Source organism: Bos mutus, chromosome 20 (assembly GCF_027580195.1).
Source record: "Bos mutus isolate GX-2022 chromosome 20, NWIPB_WYAK_1.1, whole genome shotgun sequence".
Classification (NCBI taxonomy): domain Eukaryota; kingdom Metazoa; phylum Chordata; class Mammalia; order Artiodactyla; family Bovidae; genus Bos; species Bos mutus.
In genome coordinates this window covers 25,606,406-25,614,594 of record NC_091636.1, presented here as the reverse complement: position 1 = coordinate 25,614,594, position 8,189 = coordinate 25,606,406, and the positions used below count along the sequence as shown (strand labels likewise).

At 38.6% G+C, this 8,189-nt stretch overlaps 1 protein-coding gene across 1 annotated transcript in view; it reads right to left on the bottom strand.

The window, feature by feature from the left end:
- MAST4 (microtubule associated serine/threonine kinase family member 4) overlaps positions 1-8,189 on the bottom strand; it is a 617,121-nt gene that overhangs the window by 233,608 nt on the left and 375,324 nt on the right.

Sequence of the window (8,189 nt, the reverse complement as noted above, 5' to 3'; positions counted from 1 at the left end):
CAGGAGGTACGTAGGTGGGGAAACTGGTTTAAACTACTTTGGGATCACTGAGAAGACATTCACAGAGGCTGGAGTTAAGCAGCCTTCCCATCTTACGAGTGAAGATCACTGTGCAACCACATTAATGGTGGCAATACGGATTTGGACAAACCCAGTGGCATGGCTTCGGAGAAGGCAATGGCACCCCACTCCAGTACTACTGCCTGGAAAATCCCATGGGCGGAGGAGCCTGGTAGGCTGCAGTCCATGGGGTCGCTAAGAGTCGGACATGACTGAGCAACTTCACTTTCACTTTTCACTTTCATACATTGGAGAAGGAAATGGCAACCCACTCCAGTGTTCTTGCCTGGAGAATCCCAGGGATGGGGGAGCCTGGTGGGCGGCCGTCTATGGGGTCGCACAGAGTCGGACACAACTGAAGCGACTTAGCAGCAGCAGCAGCAACAGCAGTGGCATGGCTTAAGGCAGGGTTCTTCTATGTATTCTCTAGAGTAATAATTCCCAACCAGGGCCAGCAATGTCTGGAGACATTTTCGGTTGTCATACCTGGGCAGAGATGAGGGATATTGCTGAGCACCCTGCAACACACTAGACGGCCCCCACAACAAAGAACTACCCCCCCCCCAAATCAACAATGCTACTCTAGGAACCCTGCTGTAAAAGCAAGTATCAGTTTTTGCAGGACCCTCAGCCTCATTAACCAGTTTCAAATATTTTGCTTCTGATTTTATTGCACTAAGCCTAGGGGGGAAAAACAAAGAGCAGTCTTATTGTTTCATTTCTCAGTCAATATTTCCTCTCTCAGCAATATTACTAACCTAAGTGTATGTAATTCTTCCATTCTGCTTTCAGGGGGAAGGGCATGTTAGAAACAGAATCCTAGAAGTGTCTCTAGATCACAGACCTAATTACCAGGGTCTTCAAGCATTCCGGAGTGGTAACCTAGACATCGAAATCTGCAAACAAGACAACCCAAACTACAGGTAAATGTGCCCCATGGTGACACCGAGGCCATGAGTGAAAGGGCAGCACATGCATCCAGCCAGGCACATTGACCTGAGGCACTCAGGCAGACGGGATTTACACAGAAGGGTTTGACTTCTTAGATGAAATTCAAGGCGCAGATCTCCCCAATCCAATATTTGCTCAGTTTTTGTCTCTCTAGACTCAAGGCTTCCACAAGAAAGATAGAAAACCCCAAGGCAAGAGTGAAAATCAGCATCACTCTCCCTGAATGTTCAATTATTTATATATTCTTAAAAGGTGGGCATGGTTGAGGGAAATGTTCAAAAAAGTTGTGTGTGTGTGTCTGATCTCTTCTTTTACAACTCATAATCTGATAATAGTTAGACCACACTATTAACATTGTCACTCTCTCATTAGCTGATATCATTTATAATCACTTTACTGTATACCTGAAACATTGTAAATCAACTACATTTCAATACAAAATTAACCTTAAAATTTTTTTCAGCAGTCCTTGTTCTAGGTATGAGAGATGTAGGAGTGGATGAGACAGAAAGACCCATCTATGGAGCCCATTTAAGTTGGGGAAACTGAATAAGGATATAACTAAGATCATTTCTGATAAGGATGGGTACTGTGGAGGGGCCTTCACAGGTGACACGATGATCAGTAACTCTGGGAGCAGACACTGCTTTCAGGTTGGGACCAGGAGGACTCGGCGATGTACAAGCTTCATTTGCAGGAGGAAAGGAACGAGCTCATGAGGAGTCAGGAAAAGAGTACCACAGGCAGAGAGAATAGCAGTCGTAAAGTCTCTGAAGCTGGGACAGGCTGGCTCATTTAATGGCCTTTAAAGAGGGCCATGTGCCTGATTGTAGTAACACCATAAACATTCATTGAGCATTTATATAAGGCATGGCATTGTGTGGGATGTAAGGATGAATCATATACAAGCTTGATTCTTAAGGATTTTATCATTTAGCAAAACAGGATGAAGGATAGAATATAAATTAAAGGAGGAATCAATTTTATGTTGTATACACCATGGGGATGAAGAACCAACCAGGTTTTAATTTTAGTGATATCTTTAATATGAGTATTGGCTTTTCAAGAAGACCTTTTTGAGAAGTCAGTAAATGATTTCACAGCGATTCTCTGTCACTTCATAAACCAGATATTATGGAACTGCCATGTATCCATTCCCTGAAGGACATATATCAGGTGCTTCCTGTGGGCAAGACATTAAAAAAGTAAGACGGCTAAGATAGGACCCCTCCTAGTGGCACAAGATGAGGAAAGATCAAAGCAGAAGCATCTTCCACTCTTTCTCTCTTCCCTTTCTTGCGCCCTCTCCTGTTCCTCTTCCTTCCCCAAATAAAATGAAACCCTTTCTTAATAGAGAAGGCTTATAACCAACACCTACATAGTTTGCTAAAGATATTTTAAGACATTTAAGGTATCAAACTAACCACCAGTACACCTTTTCTCAAGAAACTACTAGGGGATATGCTCCATCTAAATAATGAAGTAAGCCACTTAAGAGAAATGCATGAGATCAAGGCAAGTACAGTACATGGAGAGGAGTAGTGAATTACCAGGAGGAGGGTAATGACGATAAAGGGGAGTCCCAAGAAACAGCCATGCAGCAGACCTACAGAGCATACAGACCAGTCTGCAGCAGAAAGATGGCGGTGTCCATCAACAGATGAACAGATAAGCCAGATACGATAGGTGATAGAATGGAATGCAATTCAGTCTTAAAAGAGAAGGATATTTTGATATATGCTGTAATATGAATAAACCTTGAAGATACGATGCTACGTGACATAAGCCGGTCGCAAAAGAACAAAAAAGTTGCATCTCCTGTTAAAGAAAACATCTTTTTCAGTTTTCTCATACACTTCTCTTTTGGGCTTCCCTGGTAGCTTAGTCGGTAAAGAATCTGCTTGCAATGCAGGAGACCTGGGTTCGATCCCTGGGTCAGGAAGATCCCCCAGAGAAGAAAATGGAAACCCAATTCAGTATTCTTGCCTGGAAAATCCTATGGACAGAGGACCCTGGCTGGCTACAGCCCATGGGGTCTGACACAACTTACAACTTGTCAACTAAACCACCACCACCACACACTTCTTTAACATACTCGCTCTTTTTCAAAAAGTTATTCATACTCTTCATCATTCCATGCAGGATTTGGGGCAATATATAAGAATATACTACTCACTATTTAGTAAATTACAAACGAAGCAAAGTAAAAGAGTTATCCCACACAAGTCAGAACCAAAGAAAATAGAAAACAGAATAAAAGGACAAATCCATGGGAAAATATGAAACCAAATATTCAGAAAATGCAGACTGATAAAGTAAAGGGGCAAATTTGATGGCATTATCTGGAACCAAAATAATTAATTACTCACCCAACATTATATAGTTAGTAAGTGACTGAGTTAGGATTCTAAATTGGATTTTTCTGACTCCAACTACTTTGTTCTTTTTTACTAAATAAAGTACACTACACTTTTCCAGATCATAAAGTATAAATATTGAGTCACTTGACAAAATAATTCCAGGAACATTTTTCTAGGTAAGATAGTCAACATATTTAATTCACATAAAAAATTGATTTTCAACAGAATTTTGGAAAATATATTGCATAAAATCAGATATTCTCTGGATAGGTAACCCAAAAGGTAAGCTAATAAACTCTACTTTTGGACAGATAAACTCTGTCAAAAATGGTCTGCAAACAAAGATATTAAATGACACAGGGTTTGGGGAAAAGAGTCACAAAGTACTTTCTGGAGGTGATAACTGACAAAAGACCTCTTCTGTCTCCACACTCAGCAACGCCATGGTTATCTCCTGTTGGGATAGATTATCAGGGATATGGAGTAGACAGCACTATCCTTACTATTTTCTATTTTTGTGAACTGCTTAATCACTTGTGGCCTGACCCATTAACAGCCACACCAACATCTTTCAGGAGCTCATCTCACATTAGCAGAGTTCCTCATTAGAGAAAGGCCTGCTTTAATAGCTTACCCTAATGGTGTCTGATTTGTAATATTTAAAAAAAAATTCACACTGTGAATTACACAACCGAGGTATTTTCCACAGCTGGAGCTTTGCGAAAACTTTTATAAATAATAGATGTAAAATCTAGAGAGACCTAAAAGAGGTAACATGAAGACTGACAAAGAAAAATCTTGCTTTTTAAATAAAAGAGGGGGAATGGTAAATTCAAAACCATTTAAAAGAAAGAAGTGAAAATTCAGATGGTGATCAGTAAATTTTAAAGACAATGGGCCATATATAATAGTCAAGCTCCTGCAGGGGAATGTTATCATCTACATTTATGGACACCAGGTTCTGAAGCCTGGGGAAGACAAAGTATAAAGTAGAGACACAAATGTTTGCATTGCCACTGAGGATTTACAGTCTTCTTTAAAAATGCTCCTCTCTCTGAAATTTCTGCTCCCAACATATCTTGCATAATTCCAAGTCAAGCATATCCTTTAGTTATTATGAAATGTTATGATGATCTGACAATGCGTAACAGATGACCCAAATGCATGTGTTGCTCTGCAGTTTGAAGTCATGGTAACAAAAACACCAAAATTACATGTCTCCATCACAGTGCACACAATGCAGACAAGTAGAGCAATGGAAAAATAGACGGCATTTCTTTATATTGCATGTTTGATGGCTATCGTTCCTTTGACAAACATATACTGAATACCTATTATATGTGCAATACTGGAAATAATAAAGAAAATTAGTATTTCATAGTTTTATTATAAAGTGTATACTTGGTTTAAAAATAGAATTTTATGGAAAAGGTTTCTGTTGGCTACATTTTAGGGGAAGAAGGGAATGAAAAAGTAAGGGGAGGGAAGGTAGGACAAGCTGGCTCAAACTTGCTTGCCCTAACAACAGCGGTTATACTGATTTTCATTCTGATATTCCAAGTTCTACTAAATAATGCAATTTAGTAGAAATTAAAGCCTGGAAAGACTAATGTTGGCTTTGTGGTCATAATATCTGCCTGGACTTCAAGCGTCTTATTTGAGCAAGAAAGAAAGTGTCTATTTCAATGGGGCAAGCAGCATAAAGAGAATTACATGTTGTTAATGTGATGTTTTCCATTCTCATTGATGTGTATTTTACAGTTTTTAAAAGAGTATATCCTATCTTATCTCCTTTACAGTCAGTTTTTCTTTTCTTTTTTTTTTTTTTTAGCTTGTAAGAGCTGTCCCCAGTGACAAATAAGCTGGGCCTACATGGTATCATGAATCCAAAGAAGAAAACCAAACACAGAATGCAGGCTGAAACACAAATACCACCTTTTTTAAACCTGAAAATCCTTCTCCAGTTCCCATTTCTTCCATTGAAAATTATAATCTTTCAATGCAAATATGGCACCTGTTTTAGAAAACTAGGAATTGTTGAAATAAGCATCTTATAAAATCAAAGATTAATGTGTTTTGCAAGAATATATTGCTGAGGTATATACATGAAGATGAATTACCCAAAAACACAAAATACATTCTATAGAAATATGCAGAGAAACATTTCAAACTATTGATTTTCTCTTGAGCAGAACTTGAATTTTTAAATTTGCAATATTTTGGTTGATCATTACTATTATCCTCTAAAGAATTTCTAATTTACTTTTTATGTTTTTCTTCTAGTCAAATTTTATTTGTTGTTGTTGTTCAGTCGCTAAGTCACATCCAACTCTTTGCAATCTCATGGACTGCAGCACACCAGGCTTCCCCGTCCTTCACCATCTCCCTGAGTTTGCTCAAACTCATGTCCATTGAATTGGTGATGCTATCCAGCCATCTCATTCTCTGTCATCAGCTTCTCCTCCTGCCCTCAATCCTTCCCAGAATCAGGGTCTTTTCCATCAGCTCTTTACCTCAAGTAGCCAAAATATTGGAGCTTCAGCTTCAGCTTCAGTCCTTCCAAAGAATATTCATGGTTGATTTCCTTTAAGATTGAATGGTTTGATCATCTTGCTGTCCAAAGGACTCTCAAGAGTCTTCTCCAGCACCATAATTCAAAAGCATCAATTCTTTCAGTGCTGAGCCTTCTTTATGGTCCAACATCCATACATGACTACTGGAAAAACAGTATCTTTGACTATATGAACCTTTATCGGCAAAGTAATGTCTTTTCTTTTTAACATGCTGTCGAGGTTTGTCATATTTTTTCTTTCCAAGATGCAAGCGTCTTCTAATTTTGTGGCTGCAGTCACCATCTGCAGTGATTTTAGAGCCCAAGAAGAGGAAATATGTCACTGTTTCCACCTTTTCCCCTTTTATTTGCCATGAAGTGATAGGACCAAATGCCATGATCTTACTTTTTTGAATGCTAAGTTTTAAGCTAGCTTTTTCACTCTCCTCTTTAACTCTCATCTAGGAGAAGGAAATGGCAACCCACTCCAGTACTCTTGCCTGGAAACTCCCATGGATGGAGGAGCCTGGTAGGATGCAGCCCATGAGGTCACATGACTAATCGACTTCACTTTCACGTTTCACTTTCATGCACTGGAGGAGGAAATGGCAACCCACTCCAGTGTTCTTGCCTGGAGAATCCCAGGGACGGGGGAGCCTGGTGGATCTATGGGGTCACACAGTCAGACACAACTGAAGCAACTTAGCAGCAGAGGCTCTTTAGTTCCTCTTAGCTTTCTGCCATTAGAGTGGTATCATCTGCATATCTGAGGTTATTGATACTTCTCCCTGCGATCTTAATTCTAGCTTGTGCTTCATCCAGTCTGGCATTTCACATGATGTACTCTGTATATACATTAAATAGCAAGGTGACAATATACAGCCTTGACATTCTCCTTCTCCAATTTTGAAACAGGCTGTTGTTCTAGCTGTTGCTTCTTGACCTGTATACAGGTTTCTCAGGAGGCAGGTAAAGCGGTCTGGTATTTCCAACTCTTTAAGAATTTCCCGCAGTTCTTGAGGTGCTAGCCTACTGTATTCTCGCTTTGTTTGGCAGAGTAATAAAGCCGCTCTTTTCTTCTCCTCCAAATTTTATTTTGGAGAACATTATTCTCAAAACCTTTGAAAAATGTTGTGAATTTCTAATATTCTATAAAGTTATCTAACATGTAGTGCTCGTGTCAATTTCATAAACTTAAACTCATAGGCATTTTTACCCCCATTTTATGAATGAAGAAAGGAGGCCAAGAAGTAGTAATTAACTTATCCAAGGTCACTCAGCTAGGAAGAGAAGGACCTTTAACAGTCCGCTTTGCATAATTTATTGAGATCGCTTTCTGTAGCCTAATGAAGGATCGATTTGATGAATGTTCCTTAAGTATTGCAGAGTGCGGTGGGAAGACAGAGTCTACATTTATAGCATATAACATTTAACAGAGATCCATTCAAATCCTAGTTAACTTTTTATTTTCTTGACCTAATATTAACAACATTGTGTTAAAACATCTGCTCCCTCTCCAAAAGCAAGTGCCTCTTAGACCAGTGTACTGAACGTTTTTTGGTTTTTAGGATTACTTTAGGACATTGTTTCTGAACTAAATGATTGACTTGTGGAGTTTGACAAAGTACTTGTCTCCTAGTACACATTCTGACACATCATAGTTACTGAAATTTGTTGTATGAACTCAGACCTTTCCTATTTCCAAAATAAGTAATTATCTCCAGCCCCAACCCTCATTATTTCCACATTCAACTATTTCATTGCAGTATTTATTGTTTGTCCCCAATATTCTTTCCCTTCATATGATTATTATTTATAAACATTTTATACATTTTGAATTATTTTATTTATCTATTTTTTTTGGTGACGTCTTATGTGTATTACTTGGTTAGTACTGTAAGATTAGATATATATGAAGGATCTATGTTTTCAACGGCTTTAAGGACCCAAAAACAACTCAAATTTATCGTAGAAAAAAACACCTCTCGGCTAATGTGCTAAGTTAAAATATTTACCTCAACTTAAACACTACTTGCTCAAAAAGGTCTCCCCTGCCCTTTTGATCTAAATTAGATCCTCATACTAAGTATTTATTTAGCACAGTGTTCACACTTAGAAGGCACTCAATAAATATTTGACAAAGCAATGAATAGTTAACAAAGATAACTGAAAGTATAGTCACAGGCATTAAGACATCAAATTCAACTGGGAGATGATTTCTAGAAGGCTTAGCTATCATTCTTGACTAGAATTATCAGGATCATCTG